General features: G+C 44.5%; 1 long non-coding RNA gene and 1 pseudogene across 1 annotated transcript; both read left to right on the top strand.

Moving 5' to 3' along the window:
• The first annotated feature begins 10,672 nt into the window (after nt 1-10,672).
• LOC147992432 (uncharacterized) lies at nt 10,673-12,041 on the top strand. Its single transcript, XR_015615331.1, has 7 exons — nt 10,673-10,853; nt 10,955-11,044; nt 11,133-11,195; nt 11,286-11,488; nt 11,580-11,673; nt 11,782-11,818; nt 11,908-12,041. It is a non-coding gene; the product is annotated as an uncharacterized LOC147992432 (long non-coding RNA).
• Nucleotides 11,919-14,768, top strand: LOC147992431 (uncharacterized; annotated as a pseudogene).
• Nucleotides 14,769-19,829: the final 5,061 nt, after the last annotated feature.

Raw genomic sequence — 19,829 nt, 5'->3', positions numbered from 1 at the left:
TTTTGCTTCGTCTAGGGCGGTGTCCATAGTTTCTACAAATATTTACAACATGTCAATTATTATTCAAACATGACAGATGGATATATTAGTGCCAAACGTAGAACTAGCTACCTAATCATAGTAAGCTATCGGGAGGGGGTATATATCGACAACGACGACACTACATCTATGTCCCTCGACGACCCTCGTTCCTGATAAAAAAAAGAGGAAGAAGAAGAAAAAAAGAGGAGAAGAAAGAATAGAGGAGAAGAACTCCTCTATTCTTTCTTCTCCTCTTTTTTTTCTTCTTCCTCTTCTTTTTTTATCCTCTTCTTCCTCTCATGTTCGAGAGGATCGCCGAGGGGTCGGGAGGTTGCCTAGTGTCAAAGGATTCAACAAAACCATGTCTTCATCATTAGGCGAAAGTAACATGTGCATGATGGTATGAAGCTCTTCAAAGTTATTCTGGAACGGAGTCCCAGATAGGATAATTCGCTTTTTGGTACAAAGTTCAGCAAGAGCCTTCCGAATATCGCTATTTGGAAGGCCTTTGCTGAATTCGTACCAAAAGGCGGATTATCCTATCCGGGACTCCATTCCAGAACAACTTTGCAGAACTTCGTACCAACATGCCCTGGTTACTTCCAGCTAATGATGAAGGCATGGATTTCTTCAATACTTTGACACTAGGAAACCTCTCTCGACCCCTCGACGATCCTCGACCCCTCGAACCCTCGACGACCCTGGAACCCTCGACCCCTCGGCGATCCTCTTCTTCCTCTCATGTTCGAGAGGATCGCCGAGGGGTCGGGAGGTTGCGTAGTGTCAAAGGATTCAACAAAACCATGTCTTCATCATTAGGCGAAAGTAACATGTGCATGATGGTACGAAGCTCTTCAAAGTTGTTCTAGAACGGAGTCCCAGATAGGATAATTCGCTTTTTGGTACAAAGTTCAGCAAGAGCTCCGAATATCGCTATTTGGAAGGCCATTGCTGAATTCGTACCAAAAGGCGGATTATCCTATCCGGGACTCCATTCCAGAACAACTTTGCAGAACTTCGTACCAACATGCCCTGGTTACTTCCGGCTAATGATGAAGGCATGGATTTCTTCAATACTTTGACACTAGGAAACCTCTCTCGACCCCTCGGCGATCCTCGACCCCTCGAACCCTCTACGACCCTGGAACCCTCGACCCCTAGACGACCCTGGAACCCTCGACCCTATAGAACCCTCGAACCCTCGACCCTGAAACCCTCGACCCTTGACCCCTTAACGACCCTCGACCCTCTACCCTAGTTCCCGACCCTCGACCCCTCGGCGATCCTCGACACCCTCGTTCCCGATAAAAATTAAGAAGAAGAAGAAGAAGAAGAAGAAGAAGAAGAAGAAGAAGAAGAAGAAAGAGGAGAAGAGGAAAGGAATAGCTAGAGGAGAAGATCGAAGAAAAAAAGAAGAAAAAAAAGAGGAGAAGAAGAAAGGAATAGTGGAGAAGAAGAAAAAATAGAATATATTCTATTTTCTCTTCTTCTCCATTATTCCTTTCTTCTTCTCCTCTTTTTTTTCTTATTTTTTCTTCTTCTTATTTATTTCTCCTCTTCTTCCTCTCCTCTTCTTCTTCTTATTTAGTTCTCTCGACCCCTCGTCCCTCTCTCGACCCCTCGACGACCCTCGTCCCTGATAACATTTTTTTCTCCCCTCGACACCTCTCGACCTCTCGTCCCACTCTCGACCCCTCATCATCATCTATCACCCCCCTCGTTTTCTTTAGCATATATCCATGAACAAAATAGAGGAGAAGATCGAAGAAAAAAAGAAGTCTTCCTCTTCTTATTTTCCTTTTTCCACTCCTTCCTTTTCTTCTTCTTCTTCTTCCTTCTTCCTTCTTCCTCTTTTCTTCCTTTTCCTTATTTTACTTTTTCCTCTACACTAACCTAATTAAAATGCACTAACCTAAAATCGATATCTACTAACAAACTAAATAAAAAATTAATACATATATGAAAAAACATATATAAACAAAAAAAATGCTATGAACATTATATTCATACATTCATCATATAGCTATAAACAAAAAAATTAATACATATATGAAAAAACATATATAAAAAATGCTATGAACAGAGCCTTGACAGCGGCGGCTCACAACGGGGGCGGCCGGCGGCGATGGCGGGCGGCGGGCGGCGGCGGGGCAGCGCCTGGCGGCGACGGGGCAGGGGCGACGAGGACGGCGGGCTCGGGGCGGCGCGGGGCGCGGGCGACGGCGGGGGCGGCGACGACGTCGGGGCGGCGCGGGCGGCGACGGGGCGGCGCGGGGTAGCGCCTGGCGGCGACGGGGCAGGGGCGACGAGGACGGCGGGCTCGGGGCCGCGCGGGGCGCGGGCGACGGCGGGGGCGGCGACGACGTCGGGGCGGCGCGGGCGACGACGGGGCGGCGCGGGGCGCGGGCGACGACGGGGGCTGCGACGACGTGCGCGGGCGACGACGACGAGGAGCAGGGCGTCGGTGCAGAGGGCGGCGTCGGCGGCGGGGAGAATGAGGAACTGAATGAAATTTTTGACAAGTGTTGTATATATAGCAAGAGCATTGGTCCCGGTTCGTGAAACCAACCGGGACTAATGCCCCCTTTAGTCCCGGTTGGTGCCACCAACCGGGACCAAAGGCCTTTTTTCAGTAGCCCAACCAAAGGCCTTTTTTCAGTAGCCCAAAGGGCGGGAAGCGGCGGCCTTTGGTCCCGGTTGGTGGCACCAACCGGGACTAAAGGGGGGCATTAGTCCCGGGTCGTAGCACCAACCGGGACTAATGCCGCCCTTTAACCCCGGTTGGTGCCACCAACCGGGACCAAAGGCCTGTGCTGCCCCGAACCCAAATATTTAGTCCCACCTCGCTAGTTGAGAGGGAGGCGCACCTGTTTATAAGGTGCGGTGCGCCTTCCCTCTCGAGCTCCTCTCTAGAGCAGGCTTTCGGGCCTAACACTGCAATCTATGCCTGTGGGCCTACTGGGCCTCCCGCGGGCCTGAATCCTGGCCCATGGTAGGGTTTCTAGTCGTATTCAGGCCGTGGGGGCCTAGTAGGTGGCATTTTTTTTGTTTTTTTGTTTTTTTGTTTCTACTTAGAACTAAATACTTATAGTTTTGTAGTGTTTTTTTTATTTTAGGTCACAAAAATTATAAACTTTCTGTTAGTGCCATTAGTTTTAAAATTTGAATAGTTTAAATTTGATTTTTTTTAAAATTTGTGTGAATTACTAGTTTATGAATAACTTTACTATAAAAATTGATTTTTGAGTCAATCTTTTTCCTGCTATTTAATATTACTGTGTTTTATCATTATACTCAATTTGGTAATTTTAGTTAGTCATAACAAATATTATAGGGGTGAGCCCTATTTTTTCCAGTTTTTTTGTTTTGTTTTCTGCATTATTTATTTCCTTTTGTTTTTTGCTTTATTTTTTAATTCTTTTTGCTTTTAGTTTTAGAAAAATTATAAACTTTCTGTTAGTGCTATTAGTTTTCAAATTTGAAAACACTTTTTTAGTTTTTTTGTTTTCTTTGTTGCTTTATTTATTTTATTTTGTTTCTACTTACAACAAAATACTTATTGTTGCTATTTTTATTTTTTTCCAGTTTTTTTGTTTTGTTTTCTGTATTATTTATTTTCTTTTGTTTTTTGCTTTATTTTTTAATTCTTTTTGCTTTTAGGTCAGCAAAATTATAAACTTTCTGTTAGTGCCATTAGTTTTAGAAAAAATATGAACTTTCTGTTAGTGCCATTAGTTTTCAAATTTGAATAGTTTAAATTTGAACGTAGATGCACCTATAGAGAAAATTCGACCTAAATTCATAGTTTTCAAATGAACTCTGAAAAAGTTGGCATAGCATACTCGTCTGTTACAAATTTGGCATGGTATCATCATAATAGTTGCGGGAGAAAGTCTTCACTTTTTCTTCGCTTGTGTCATTTGCTTATTATGCCGTAACCATGGATAATCTTCATTGTTTATCAGGATGCTTGGGTCAGCCTTGACATTGAAGGGAGGAATTTCATGAAACTTTCATAATCTTCAGACATATCTGTCTTGCCGTCCACTTCCAGGATGTCCCTTTTTCCTGAAAGAACTATGTGGCGCTTTGGCTCATCATATGATGTATTCGCTTCTTTTTTTTGTTTTTCTCGGTTTGGTAGACATGTCCTTCACATAGATAACCTGTGCCACATCATTGGCTAGGACGAACGGTTCGTCAGTGTACCCAAGATTTTTCAGATCCACTGTTGTCATTCCGTACTGTGGGTCTACCTGTACCCCGCCGCCTAACAGATTGACCCATTTGCACTTAAACAAAGGGACCTTAAAATTAGGTCCGTAGTCAAGTTCCCATATGTCCACTATGTAACCATAATATGTATCCTTTCCGCTCTCGGTTGCTGCATCAAAGCGGACACCGCTGTTTTGGTTGGTGCTCTTTTGATCTTGGGCGATCGTGTAAAATGTATTCCCATTTATCTCGTATCCTTTGTAAGTCAATACAGTCAAAGATGGTCCCCTGGACAACAAGTACAACTCATCACAAACAGTGTTGTCACCTCTGAGACGTGTTTCCAACCAACTGCTGAAAGTCCTGATGTGTTCACATGTAATCCAGTCGTCGCACTGCTCCGGGTGTTTGGAGCACAGACTGTTCTTGTGTTCATCGACATACGGGGTCACCAAGCTAGAGTTATGTAGAACTGTGTAGTGTGTTTGAGACCAAGAATATCCGTCCCTGCATATTATTGAGTCTCTTCCAAGAGTGCCTTTTCCAGTCAGTCTCCCCTCATACCGCGATTTAGGGAGACCTATCTTGTTAAGGCCAGGAATGAAGTCAACACAAAACCCGATAACATCCTCTGTTTGATGGCCCATGGAGATGCTTCCTTCTGGCCTAGCGCGATTATGGACATATTTCTTTAGGACTCCCATGAACCTCTCAAAGGGGAACATATTGTGTAGAAATACGGGCCCCAGGATGACAATCTCGTCGACTAGATGAACTAGGACGTGCGTCATGATATTGAAGAAGGATGGTGGGAACACCAGCTCGAAACTGACAAGACATTGAGCCACATCACTCATTAGCCTTGGTACAATTTCTGGATCGATCACCTTCTGAGAGATTGCATTGAGGAATGCACATAGCTTCACAATGGCTAATCGGACGTTTTCCGGTAGAAGCCCCCTCAATGCAACCGGAAGCAGTTGCGTCATAATCACGTGGCAGTCATGAGACTTTAGGTTCTGAAACTTTTTCTCTGGCATATTTATTATTCCCTTTATATTCGACGAGAAGCCAGTCGTGACCTTCATACTGAGCAGGCATTCAAAGAAGATTTCTTTCTCTTCTTTCGTAAGAGCGTAGCTGGCAGGACCTTTATACTGCTTCGGAGGCATGCCGTCTTTTTCGTGCAAACGTTGCAGGTCCTCCCGTGCCTCAGGTGTATCTTTTGTCTTCCCATACACGCCCAAGAAGCCTAGCAGGTTCACGCAAAGGTTCTTCGTCACGTGCATCACGTCGATTGACGAGCGGACCTCTAGGTCTTTCCAGTAGGGTAGGTCCCAAAATATAGATTTCTTCTTCCACATGGGTGCGTGCCCCTCAGCGTCATTCGGAACAGCTAGTCCACCGGGACTTTTTCAAAGATTACGTAGTGTAAATCATTGACCATAACAAGCACGTGATCACCGGTGCGCATGGCGGGCTTCTTCCAGTGATCTGCCTCGCCTTTGAAATGCTTGCCTTTCTTTCGACATTGATGGTTGGTCGGAAGAAATCGACGATGGCCCAGGTACACATTCTTCCTGCATTTGTCCAGGTATATACTTTCAGTGTCATCTAAACAGTGCGTGCATGCGTGGTATCCTTTGTTTGTCTGTCCTGAAAGGTTACTGAGAGCGGGCCAATCGTTGATGGTCACGAACAGCAACGCCTTAAGGTTAAATTCCTCCTATCTGTGCTCATCCCACGTACGTACACCGTTTCCATTCCAAAGCTGTAAAAGTTCTTCAACTAATGGCCTTAGGTACACATCAATGTCGTTGCCGGGTTGCTTAGGGCCTTGGATGAGAACTGGCATCATAATGAACTTCCGCTTCATGCACATCCAAGGAGGAAGGTTATACATACATAGAGTCACGGGCCAGGTGCTGTGATTGCTGCTCTGCTCCCCGAAAGGATTAATGCCATCCGCGCTTAAAGCAAACCATACATTCCTTGGGTCCTTTGCAAACTCATCCCAGTACTTTCTCTCGATTTTTCTCCACTGCGGCCCGTCAGCGGGTGCTCTCAACTTCCCATCTTTCTTTCGGTTCTCACTGTGCCATCGCATCAACTTGGCATGCTCTTTGTTTTTGAACAGACGTTTCAACCGTGGTATTATAGGAGCATACCACATCACCTTCGCAGGAACCCTCTTCCTGGGGGCTCGCTGTCAACATCACCAGGGTCATCTCGTCTGATCTTATACCGCAATGCACCGCATACCGGGCATGTGTTCAGATCCTTGTATGCACCGCGGTAGAGGATGCAGTCATTAGGGCATGCATGTATCTTCTCCACCTCCAATCCTAGAGGGCATACGACCTTCTTTGCTGCATATGTACTGTCGGGCAATTCGTTATCCTTTGGAAGCTTCTTCTTCAATATTTTCAGTAGTTTCTCAAATCCTTTGTCAGCCACAACATTCTCTGCCTTCCACTGCAGCAATTCTAGTACGGTACCGAGCTTTGTGTTGCCATCTTCGCAATTGGGGTATAACCCTTTTTTGTGATCCTCTAACATGCGATCGAACTTCAGCTTCTCCTTTTGACTAATGCATTGCGTCCTTGCATCGACAATGACCTGGCGGAGATCATCATCATCGGGCACATCGTCTGGTTCCTCTTGATCTTCAGCAGCTTCACCCGTGGCAGCATCATTGGGCACATCGTCTGGTTCCTCTTGATCTTCACCAGCTCCCCCCGTTGCAGCATCACCGTATTCAGGGGGCACATAGTTGTCATCGTACTCTTCTTCTTCGCCATCTTCCATCATAACCCCTATTTCTCCGTGCCTCGTCCAAACATTATAGTGTGGCATGAAACCCTTGTAAAGCAGGTGGGAGTGAAGGATTTTCCGGTTAGAGTAAGACCTCGTATTCCCACATTCAGTGCATGGACAACACATGAAACCATTCTGCTTGTTTGCCTCAGCCGCATCGAGAAACTCATGCACGCCCTTAATGTACTCGCGGGTGTGTCTGTCACCGTACATCTATTGCCGGTTCATCTGCGTGCATTATATATAATTAAGTGTCCAAATTAATAGAAGTTCATCATCATATTAAAACCAAAGTGCATACATAGTTCTCATCTAACAACATATAGCTCTCCAGAGCATCTAATTAATTAAACCATACATTGAAACTATGTAAAACATTTTAATGCGAAAACAAATGCGATCATAATCGCAACCAAGGTAACAATTGATCCAACGGCATAATGATACCAAGCCTCGGTATGAATGGCATATTTTCTAATCTTTCTAATCTTCAAGCGCATTGCATCCATCTTGATCTTGTGATCATCGACGACATCCGCAACATGCAACTCCAATATCATCTTCTCCTCCTCAATTTTTTTTATTTTTTCCTTCAACAAATTGTTTTCTTCTTCAACTAAATTTAACCTCTCGACAATCGGGTCGGTTGGCATTTCCGATTCACATACATCCTAGATAAATAAAATCTATGTCACGTTGGTCGGCATAATTTTCATAAACAATAAATGAACCAATAGTTATAAAGATAATATACATACCACATCCGAATCATAGACAAGACGAGGGCCGACGGGGGCGGATACCAAAACCATCGCACTATATAAGATGCAATAATAAATGTAAGAAAATGATACAAGTATCTATCTAAACATACAAGTAAGAATATTTTTCCTTTCAGAAAAAAGATAAGAACAAGAGGCTCACCACGGTGGTGTCGGTGATGAGATCGGCGCGGGTGATCGACGGCGGTGAAGACGGGGACGGGGCGTGACGGACCGCTAAATCTAGACAAATCTCGAGGAAAATGGAGCTTGGAGGTCGAGCTTCGAGAGGAGAAAGCTTAAGTAGTGTGGCTCGGGCATTCCATCGAACACCTCATGTGCATAGGAGGTGAGCTAGAGCACCACAAAGCCCTCTCCCCCTCGGCCAGAAAAAACAAAGCACTGTGCTCTGCTCTTGCGCGAGGGGGTATATATAGGCACCTCATCGGTCCCGGTTGGTGGCTTGAACCGGGACCAAAGGGGAGCCTTTGGTCCCGGTTCAAGCCACCAACCGGGACCAATGGTGATGGGTCAGGAGCGAGGCCCATTGGTCCCAGTTCGTCCCACCAACCGGGACCAAAAGGTCCAGATGAACCGGGACCAATGGCCCACGTGGCCCGGCCGGCCCCCTGGGCTCACGAACCGGGACCAATGCCCACATTGGTCCTAGTTCTAGACTGAACCGGGACTAATGGGCTGACCCGGCCTGGACCAAAGCCCTGTTTTCTACTAGTACAGAGAAATCACCAGCAGAAAAAGATGCATCTACATTCGGTACTTGTTGTCCCATCAATGCAAGAGGCCATTTATTCAGTTCTGGAGTAGAAGGATTCCCTACTGCCCGGACGTAATTCAAGGTCAGGGCCACAATCGCTGGACCTGTCCTGCCTGGTGTTTGAACTTCTTCCCCTCGTACTATCTGCCATCTCTGCCACCACAAGTACCAGCACACAGCTGCAATTATTTCTGGAAATGCTATGGCCTCCATATATATATATTTGTTGTAGTGACTCATCACATAGTAAAAACTCCAGTATGGCTGCACCCGATCGGTCCAACCGAGCTGCCCATTCTATCTCCTGTTCAATTCCAAGAGAGCTCCAAATAGCTCTGGCTCTCACACAATTAAACAACACATGTGCAACATCTTCCGCATCGGCCTCGCAAATAGGACACTGTGATATTTTGCCGATATGGCGATTATGCAAGATGCAGAAGCTCGGTATAGCATTATGTAGGCATCTCCAAGCAAAGATTTAAATTTTTCCCGGCAGCTTGAGCTTCCAAAGTTTGCGCCACACTGGGTGGAAAGATGAACTATGGCGACTTACGCCATAATTATCAGCATCAATATATTCTTCCCACTGCTTGTAGTAGGCGGATCTCACAGAAAAAAACGCCGCTCTTTGTTAATTGCCATGCAACAAAATCCTCCGTCTCCTGTTGCAATAATAGGATTTGAAGGATCCGTTCAGCGTCAATATTCCAGAAATTTTCTCTTATGAGCATCTCGTCCCATTGTCCCGAGATTGGATCAATCAACTCACTAACTTTTGTAAGAACTTGGCTACCACGAACGGTAATAATTTTCCTTGAAGCACTGCTTGGAATCCAACAGTCATTCCAAATATTAATCTTTGAACCATTTTCCACTTTCCAGATACATCCTTTTTTGAAGGTTTGGATACCAGCCCAAATACTTTGCCACACATAAGAGGACCCTTTTTTCAACTCACAATTCAATAAGTCTCCGCTGGGATAATACCTCGCTCTCAACACACGTGCATAAAGTGATTCGTGGTTCTCAATCAACCTCGAACATTGCTTCGCTAGCATTGCCAAGTTAAAACTATGGACATCTCGGAATCCCATTCCACCTCTCTCTTTTGGCAGACACATTTTCCATCAAGCAAACCAGTGCATCCTCTTTTGGTTCTCCTTGTCACCCCACCAATATTGCAACATTGCATTAGAGGAAGACCACTAATTAATGAGATAAATGACTCAGATCTATTATATACTCTTATCTTCATGTGAAAAGAGAAGGTAAGAGGGAGCATGTTAGCCTCCCTTGGTTTTATAGGATAGAAATGGTATAGGAATAAGAAAATTGTAAGAAGTGAGATGACCTGCATTTCAATTCCTTTGATGTGTAGGATAGAAAATTTTCCATTGAGTCTTACCTAATGTTTTTCCTTCAAAAGATTGGTTCCTAATTGAGTCTTAGCTAATGTTGTTCCTTTAAAAGATTGGTTCCTATCCTACACAGTAGAAATCCATTCCTTCAAAAGATTGGTTCCTGTTATAAACCAAAGGGCTTCAAAGAAAAAATGTCTTTGAAGATCCTCCTATATACTAACTTCTCTATTTGTCAGCCAAGATCTTTTTTCATGTTTTTTGGGGATATTTGGGCAGATATCAACTGATAAATCAATGGACGACACGTGTAAATCTGGGGATATGAAGGTGTAGCTTCTTTGGATGGGTTTTGTGTTTTCCATTCATGATGTGCATACGTGCATGTGTGGGATTCATGCATGTGCGCCAGTTCTGTGAGTTGGTTTGCATGCGTGTGGGTCCCTTTTTTATGGCAACGTGTGGGGTTCGCTTGGTGACGTGCTTGCCTGCATGTGGTTTTTGCATGCGGGGCTTTCTCGATGATAGTCTTCGTTTTTCTTACTGCAAATTCCTTCTTACGTGTTTACTAAAAGTGTACGTGTCGTCCTGTTGGTTGGCTGCCGCTACGTAGGTTGCTTCTGGATGCCGCCGCTTCATGCGTACACCGTTTGATATTTTTGCTGAGGTCGGTTGCTGGCCTATAAATACGGGGATTAGCTATCAGTTTGTTTCATGTTCTTGGATCGTGCTCTCCCCTTCTACTCTGATGGCGCGCCGTGATGCCCGTGCTCCTCGCCATCGTGGTCGCCCATGTACGATAGTTTCTGATCGTTCATGTTCGCGTCCACGGTCTACTGTGTTCGGGCGGCCGGGCAGTTCACCCTTTATTGGATTTCCCTTCTATTGCTTCTTCTCATAATGGTGTGTGGTTTGCATTATTGTTTATATTGTTTTTACAATTTTCTACTACTTAGTTGTTGTATTGTGATGTGATGACTAATTATTTACGTGTTGTTTTTTAGAAGATGGATTTGCATCTTTGTGTGCTCGGGAGGCACGTCGCCGTCGACAAGAAATCCGTATGGGAAAGCGACCTGTTGATTGTACTCAGGGTTTGTTTACACTTAGGTTTTCAGTGTTCTTTTTTGTGTTCTCATTGATTTTGTATAATTAGGTGTTTCTGTTTGTTTTATATTGCAGATGTATATTCATTTACTTTCTCCAATGGTGTACCATCACTTCCAATTTCTGATTCTCATTTTGGTATGTTATCTTTTTGATATGTTTATTTGGTGTACGTATTTTATTTTATTTTTCTGTTTTCAGAGTTTCCTTTTTTCCTTTTTTTTGCAGGCCAATTGAATGACAGGGATGGTGTTAGATTGGTGTCCAGGTGGTTGAAACAGGTGGTGGTGAGTCTGTTGACACTTCTGTGGATGCGCCATCTGAAAATTCAACTCTTCATTACCATCAGTTTGGCAATGAGTTGATAGTTGTTCCTCCACGTGTTGTCCCATTGTTGAGCATGGGTCCTCATGACAGGCCAACCCCTTTAGGTTTGTTTCATTATATACTGGTGTTTGTGTTTTTTTAATATTTTTGCTATCTGTTCATGTGATTCATTAGTGATACTTTTGTTATATTTAGTCCTAGGCACACCTATTTTGGATCGCTTGGATACTTTGTACAATCGGCGCAAACGCAAGTTGATTTGTGATTTTCGATCAGGAAGAAAAAAAAGGTATCCATTTACTGCTACAATGTTCTCTACTACTGATCTGTAAACGATGTTTAATTACTTTATGGTTTTAGCATGCTTATGTTTTTTATTACTGTTCGACCGATGCAGACGCCTTTTCCTAAGGAGTATATTTGTTTACTTAAAGGTAATATTTTGTGTTTGCTTCACTTTTTTTATATGGGTCTCCTTGGTTGTTCTGATTTATTAAATGTACTAATTTATAACTTTTGCCAGCTGTTTAACGGGGGAGGTCTTATTATGGTGCGCCAGGTTTTACCTGTCGGAAATGTGGGGCATTTTATTGGTTTCATGAAGGGTCCACACGTCATAAGGATGATAATCCTCGACAGCCTATTTATACCGGTTGCTGCCGAGATGGCAAGATTTCTTTGCCAAAGTTTGCTGATTGGCCCTATCCGTTGAAGGATTTACTTCGTTTCAATGGTGGCCCTGTTTGTGCCTGTTTCATGCGCTTGATTAGACATTATAATTCTATGTTTTGTTTCACATCTCTTGATGCTCAAATTGATCACAGTGTTAACGTTGGGGGTGGTCCATATGTATTTAAAATGAACGGGGTCGTTTATCACATGATCGGTCCTCTTCTTCCTTCTGAAGATGAAAGCCCTAAGTTTGCACAGCTATATATTGTTGATTTAGCTGATGAAGTCAAAAGTAGAATTAATGTGTTCGATTGTGAAGGCGATAGTTCTCTTGAGCCTGATCAAGAGATAGTAGCGAGCCTCATTGATATATATGTTGAATAGGCATCATCGTTTGGTACACAAATATAGAATTGCTCGCCAAAATTTGTCTTCTCCTGATGGGCCAAAGGTTTCTATTCGCTTCTTAGGAAATGATGGCGGGCCTCACGGCACACGTTTTTCTGGTCCAACGGCCTCTGAGGTGGCTGATGTGATTGTTGGTGATCTTACTCCTGAGCGCAAGAAATTTGATGTGGTTGTAGAGACACATGTTGGTATGTTGGAGCACGTATCTTCTCTCAATTCTAACCTTATGGCTCTACAGTACCCCTTGCTTTTCCCATATGGGGATAAAAGTTATCATTTGGGTATTAAATATGTCAACAATGATGATGATTCTTCCAATGTGAATGCACGTGGTGTTCTGTTTGAAGAGACACCTGATACTGGTGCTATGTGCCTCTGCGTTCTAAAGTGCTACGGAGCCAAGTTTCTATGTTGGAATATTATGGTTATTATCTTCATTATCGTGAGGGGGAACCAAATCCTTATACCAGTTGTGGGCGACTCAGTCAACAGGTGGCTGTCAATGCTTATTCTTGTGTTGAGTCGGACCGTTTGGAGTATCATTTTTGGAATCAGGACAATTTACGATCCGAGACTTACCAGGGAATATCTGATGCAATTGGAGAAGGTAGTTCTACTGGAAAGAATGTTGGTGTGCAATTTATACTGCATGGAAGTTTTACTGGTGAGCGCCGGTATATGGTTTTAAATTATCATGATGGAATGGCTATTTGTCGTGAATATGGTGCTCTAGATTTATTCATCACTTTCACATGTAATCCAAAGTGGCAAGAAATTGTTGATGCTCTTTCTTCCGAGCCTGGACAGGTTCCTGCTGATCGACTTGATATTGTTACACGCGTTTTCAACATGAAGTTTGCTGAATTTCTAACTGATGTGAAAAATGGTTTGCTTTTCGGTCCTATTCAAGCATGTAAGATACATTTCCATGCTAATTTTTAAAATCTTACTTTTTTACTTATTTATTTTGATATTTAATGCCATCCAGTCTAGCTTCATGACTTGGATTCTGTTTTTTCAGCAAAATATTTGCTACATTTATTTTGTTTCATGTAGATTTGTATGTTGTAGAATTTCAGAAGAGAGGTCTTCCTCATACTCATACATTAGTTTGGTTGAAGGCCAGTACCAAGGATCCTTCTCCATCTTTTATCAATGAGCTGATTTGTGCTGAATTACCAGACCCTTTGGTGGATCCTCTTGGATATGCTCTTGTGGACGAATTTATGGTACATGGTCCATGTGGAGTGCACAATGATAAATGTGCATGCATGAAGAATAATAGTTGTTCCAAAAGGTTTCCAAAACCTTTTAGTGATGAAACAATGGTTGAAGACGTCGGATTTCCTGTTTACCGTCGTCGCCATGATGGTCGTTATGTGCTCAGAAAGAAGGGCACTCTACAGCTTGGAAATGAGTGGGTTGTTCCCTATAATATGAAGCTTCTTAAACGTTTTGAAGCTCATATAAATGTTGAATGGTGAAAGAAAACAAATCTTTTAAAATATTTGTTCAAGTATCTTACAAAGGGGCATGATGTTGTACGAATGCGTATTGAAACCATCAATGAACGAAGAGGTGTTTTTATTGTTCCATTTCCTACTGGTAGAAATGAGATTGCCGATTACATCAAATGCAGGTTCATATTAATATTTTACTTTTTTGTGCAATTAACTTTTGTTATTTTTTCTTTTATTTGTGCTTTTTTATTTTATGTATATTGAGTTGTTAAAATTGTTTTTGTTACTCTTGTGCCAAGGTACCTATCTGCATGTGAAGCTCTTTGGAGAATGTTTGCCTATGATATTCATGGACGATAACCTTCAGTTGAGAGATTAGTTGTTCAGAACAGAGTTATTTTCAGTGAGGAAGCCAATCTTGGTGGAGTATTAAATAATCCATCTGCTTTGAAGACAATGCTGACTGAATGGTTTGTTGCAAACCATAAGAACAGGTCTACTAGATCGCTTACGTATTTGGAATTTCCAACTCAATGGGTTTGGAATGCTAGCGACAAGCTATGGACAAAGAGAAAACAACAACAAAAAGCTTGGCAGCAATATAGGTCGTATTTATCATGTACATCATGGTACTGGCGAATTGTTCTTTCTTTGGATGTTGCTCACGGTTGTTCCTGATGCTACTTGCTATGAGGATTTGGGAACACACAATGGTCGACTTTATGATACTTTTAAGGAAGCATGTCAATCCAGAGGATTAGTAGGTGATGACAACGAATGGTTTAAGTTATTTGATGAAGCTATCGTATGGGCAAGTGCATTTCAGTTGAGGCATCTTTTTATGACCATTCTTCTTCACTGTGAAGTTGGAAATGGTCGTGCTCTTTTTGATCGGTTTTGGCCAAGTATGGCCGAAGATATATCACTTAGGTTGTCCGGAACTTTGGATAATCCTATGTATAAAGTTATAACACCCTCGATGCGACTATAGCTCCCACGTGTCGAGGCACGACTTAGAAACATAATCGCATTGAAGGCATATGTCGCAAGTTAGGCAATCTTCACAACATCCCATGTAGTATGAATAATAAAGGGGAGAACATAGTTGGCTTACACTCGCCACGTCAATCAAGAACATAAATAACATTACATCATCCAAAACACTCATGGCCCGACTACGGTGCCAAAATAGAAGAGAACCCAACATGTGACACGGTCCCAATCACCCCCAACTGGGCACCACTACTGATCATCGGGAAATAAAACGTAGTAACGCTGAGAGTCCTCGTCGAACTCCCACTTGAGCTCGTACTCGTCACCTGGAGCGGAATCACCTGGACCTGCATCTGGAGTTATAGTATCTGTGAGCCACAGGGACTCAGCAATCTCGCACCCTTGCGATCAAGACTATTTAAGCTTATAGGAATGGTAAGGCAAATATATGTGGAGCTGCAGCAAGAGACTAGCAAGTATGGTGGCTAACTTATACGCAAAAGAGAGCGAGAAGAGGAGGCAAAGCACGGGCGAGAAGCTAGAGAACAACCTGCGCAAACATTAACTCCAACACTGTGTCCACTTTCCGGACTCCGCCGAGAAGGGGCCATCACGGTAACACACAGGTTGATTCATTTTTAATTAAGTTTAGTTCAAGTTATCTGCAACCGGACATTAACAAATTCCCATCTGCCCATAACCGCGTGCATGGCTTTCGAAAGTTCAATCCCTGCAGGGGAGTCCCAACTTAGCCCATGACAAGCTCTCACGGTCAACGAAGGAATAGACCTCCTCCCAAGACGTTCCGATCAGACTCGGTATCTCGGTAACTCAAGACACTTCGACAGGTTAAAACAAGACCAGCAACACCACCCGAATGTGTCGACAAATCCCGATAGGAGCTGCACATATCTCTTTCTCAGGGCACACTCAGATGAGCGCTCCATACAACTAAAACCAAACCTCGAGTTTCCCCGAGGGGGCGCTGCACAGGACTCTAGTTTGGACCAACACTCAGAGGAGCACTGGCCCGGGGGGTTAAAATAAGATGACCCGCGGGATCCGGAAACCCGAGGAAAAAAGAGGCTAGGTGGCAAATGGTAAGACCAAGGTTGGGCATTGCTGGAAAAGCTTTAATCAAGGCGAACTATCAAGAGGTTCCCATTATAACCCAACCGCGTAAGAAACGCAAAATCCGGGAACATAACACCGATATGACGGGAACTAGGACGGCAAGAGTGGAACAAAACACTAGGAGAGAGGCCGAGCCTTTCACCCTTTACCAAGTATATAGATGCATTAAGATAACATGGCAATATAATGATATCTCAACAAGTAAATAAAAGGTGTTCCAACAAGGAACGGCCTCCAATCTTCACCTGCAACTAGCAACGCTATAAGAGGGGCTGAGCAAAGCGGTAACATAGCCAATCAACGGTTTGCTAGGACATGGTGGGTTAGAGGTTCCACATGGAAATTGGGAGGCTGACAAGCAAAAGATAGGCATCGTAGCATTGGCATAGCGAGAGCGAGCAAACTAGTATAGCAAAGATAGTAGTGATTTCGAGGGTATGATCATCTTGCCTGCACAGTTGTCAGAGTTGACTGGATCCTCAAAAGCAAACTCAACGGGCTCCTTGGTAGCGAAATCGTCTCCCGGCTCTACCCAAACAAGACAAACAAGCAACAAGGATACAATCAACCATGTGCAAACTCAAACAATACGATGCAAAGATGATATGCTATGCGGGATGCGATGCGGGATGCAAAATGCAAGATATGACAGGAAATGCATGAATCTGGCCTCAACTTGGAATTCCAAGTGTGCCACTGGAAAGATGAGATGAAATCGCTTGAAAATTATATAAAGATTATCGGAATCGGAGTTACGGTTTGGAAATGGCAAGCGTTTTAAGAATGACACCGGTCTGCAATTTACAGCAAGTAGGCATCTAAATGCAATGAAATGAACATGCTACAGCCACCAAACATGACAAGAAAATACATGGCAGGGATGCAAACAAGATGCTTAACAAAAGACTAGCACTGAGCCACGGCCAATTCATCCATTATGAGGTTCAAACAAGCATGGCAAAAACGCAAATGCAAAACAGATTCCAGACTTGGTGAAATTAACACTTGTCTGAAATTTCAGATCGTGAAGCCCTCTTCGGAGCAACAAAACAACATGATATTTGACCTGATTAAGACAAGTAAGAACATGGCATGGAGCTACTCAACAAGCTTAACAAAAGACCCAAAGTGACCTGGGGCCAAAAGGGTTCACAAAATATACTAACAGGCACACGAACATAGCTAAAACACAATCAGTTTTCAGACTTAGTGAAAACTGAGACATGCTGAAATATAACTCACGAAGGCATGTAAACGAGCTGGATGCACTCACTACGGTGCAAGTCATGGCAAGGCAAGCATACATCCATAAAGAAGGCACAAAATACAAGCTAAACATGGCAAGAACAATGGCATAGCATGCACGGATCAACTACAATAGCATCGGCAAAATCGCAAACGAGTTGACGATCTGCCCAGATTCACCACGAAGCAAAAGTAGAGCTCGATTGACTCAAGCTAGGTTGCTCCATAATTGCAAACAAAGACATGGATGGATAGAGCATAACATGATTAACAAAACTCCTTTACTGATCATCCTCAAAAGAGGCACGGATCACTAGGAAACAAGCTGAACATATGGCATCATGAACTAAATAATCCCAGACTTAGTGAAAACTACTAAGTCCCTGAAAACTGATTTACCGGGTGCCTCTCTTTGCAAGCTTGCACAAGTCACCACACACATCCTAAAAATGCAAGGGTTGCACCTTTGGAAATATAACAAAATGCTTAACAAAACATATGAAGGACTCACAGGCATAGCATGCACACAATAATCATGGCAAAAATGACAAAAGTCTAAGATGAACTAGCAGATCTGACAATTAACCCACGAAGCCCTCTTCTAACAGCATTTCTGGCATCAATATGAACTCAAATGAAAATGATGCAATGGAGTGAAATGATTTACTCGTCGATACGAACATTTTGATATATTATATGTCCAAAACGGAGCTACGGATGCAAAGTTACAGCAGGTCAAAGATCGCATAAAAAATTAGGGTTCGGAGGGAAAAAGTCAACCGAGGGGAGATATTTTCAGATCTAGATCTGGCACGCAATCCGAGGAACGCCGGAACACTGTAGCTGGCCGGAACTTGGTCGCCGGAGTTCGTCGTTGCCGGGGAAGGAGAGGAAGAAGCCGGCCTTGGCGCGGCTCCCGAGGACGGCGGCGGGCTTGGACGGGGCGGCGTCGGCGGCGAGGGGCGGCCGGGCGCGGGCGGCGTGGTGGCGGAGCTTCGCGGCGGCGGTGGTGGCGGAGGACGGCGGCGCGAGTAGCAGAGGGCGGCGGCGCAGCGGATCGGCGGGGAGGGCGCCGCGGCTCGGGCGGGAGGAGAGCCGGGCGGCTGGCGGCGGCGACCGGGATCCGCGGGCCAGATCTGGGCCCGGGCGGGCCGCGGAGAGAGAGAAACGGCGGCGCGGTTGAGGTGGCGGCGTGCGGTTGGCCGGGCGCGGCGGCGCGGCTGAGGTGGCGCGCTCTGATTGGTCGGAGCTATGTGGCGGCGGGGTGGACACGTCCGGCGACGGAGTGGACACGTCCGGCCGCGCGAAGATGAATTTTAGGGTTTCGGAGGTAGGAGGAGATCCGAAAAACGGGGGTCCTATTTATAGGCATAAGTGGAGCTAGGAGAGTCCAAATGAGGTGCGGTTTTCGGCCACGCGATCGTGATCGAACGCTCTAGGTGATGGAGCAGAGTTTGGTGGGTTTTGGTCCAAATTGGAGGGGTGTTGGGCTGCAACACACACGAGGCCTTTTCGGTCCCTCGGTTAACCGTTGGAGTATCAAACGAAGTCAAATGACACGAAACTTGACAGGCGGTCTACCGGTAGTAAACCAAGGCCGCTTGGCAAGTCTCGGTCCAATCCGGAAATGTTTAATCTCCACACACGAAAGAAAGCTAGAAATGACCACCGGAGGAGAACGAAGCGCCGGAATGCAAAACGGACAACGGGGAAAATGCTCGAATGCATGAGATGAACACGTATGCAAATGCAATGCACATGATGACATGATATGCGATGCATGAAAATGAAAACAATACACGGAGGCAAAGACCCGAACCCGAGAAATAAATATAACTTAACGCCGGAAACGGCAAGAGTTGGATTACAAATTGGGAAAGTTATATCTGGGGCGTTACAACACTCCACCACTACGAAAAGATCTCGTCCCGAGATCTAGGACTGAAAGAACGCCGGGTACTCAGAACGGAGGTGATCCTCGCGTTCCCAGGTAGCTTCACGGTCGGAATGGTGTGACCACTTGACTTTGAGAAATTTGATTGACTTGTTGCGAGTCTTGCGTTCAGTCTCTTCAAGAATAGCAACTAGGTGCTCACGATAGGAGAGATCTTCTTGGAGCTCAATGTCCTCGAAGTTGACGGTGCGGTCAGGAGTCTTGAAGCACTTTCGAAGCTGAGAGACATGGAACACGTCATGAACGTTTGCAAAGTTTGAAGGAAGCTTGAGTTGATAGGCGAGGTCGCCTCTCTTGCTGACAATCTTGAAAGGTCCCACGTATCTAGGGGCAAGCTTCCCTTTGATACCGAAGCGACGAGTAACTTTCATAGGAGAGACGCGGAGGTAAACATGATCTCCGATCTCGAAAGCCAAACCACGGTGCTTACTATCGTAGTAGCTCTTCTGGCGGGATTGGGCTACTTTGAGGTTATCACGAATGACTTTGCACATTCTTCTGCCTCTGTGATTAAGTCATTACCCAAAAGCTGACGTTCACCGGTTTCAGACCAGTTGAGAGGGGTACGGCACTTCCTGC

The sequence above is a fragment of the Triticum urartu genome, chromosome 1A, assembly GCF_056163025.1.
Source record: "Triticum urartu cultivar PI428250 chromosome 1A, HENAU_Tu73, whole genome shotgun sequence".
In the NCBI taxonomy this organism is placed as follows: domain Eukaryota; kingdom Viridiplantae; phylum Streptophyta; class Magnoliopsida; order Poales; family Poaceae; genus Triticum; species Triticum urartu.
This window is presented reverse-complemented; position numbering and strand designations above follow the sequence as displayed.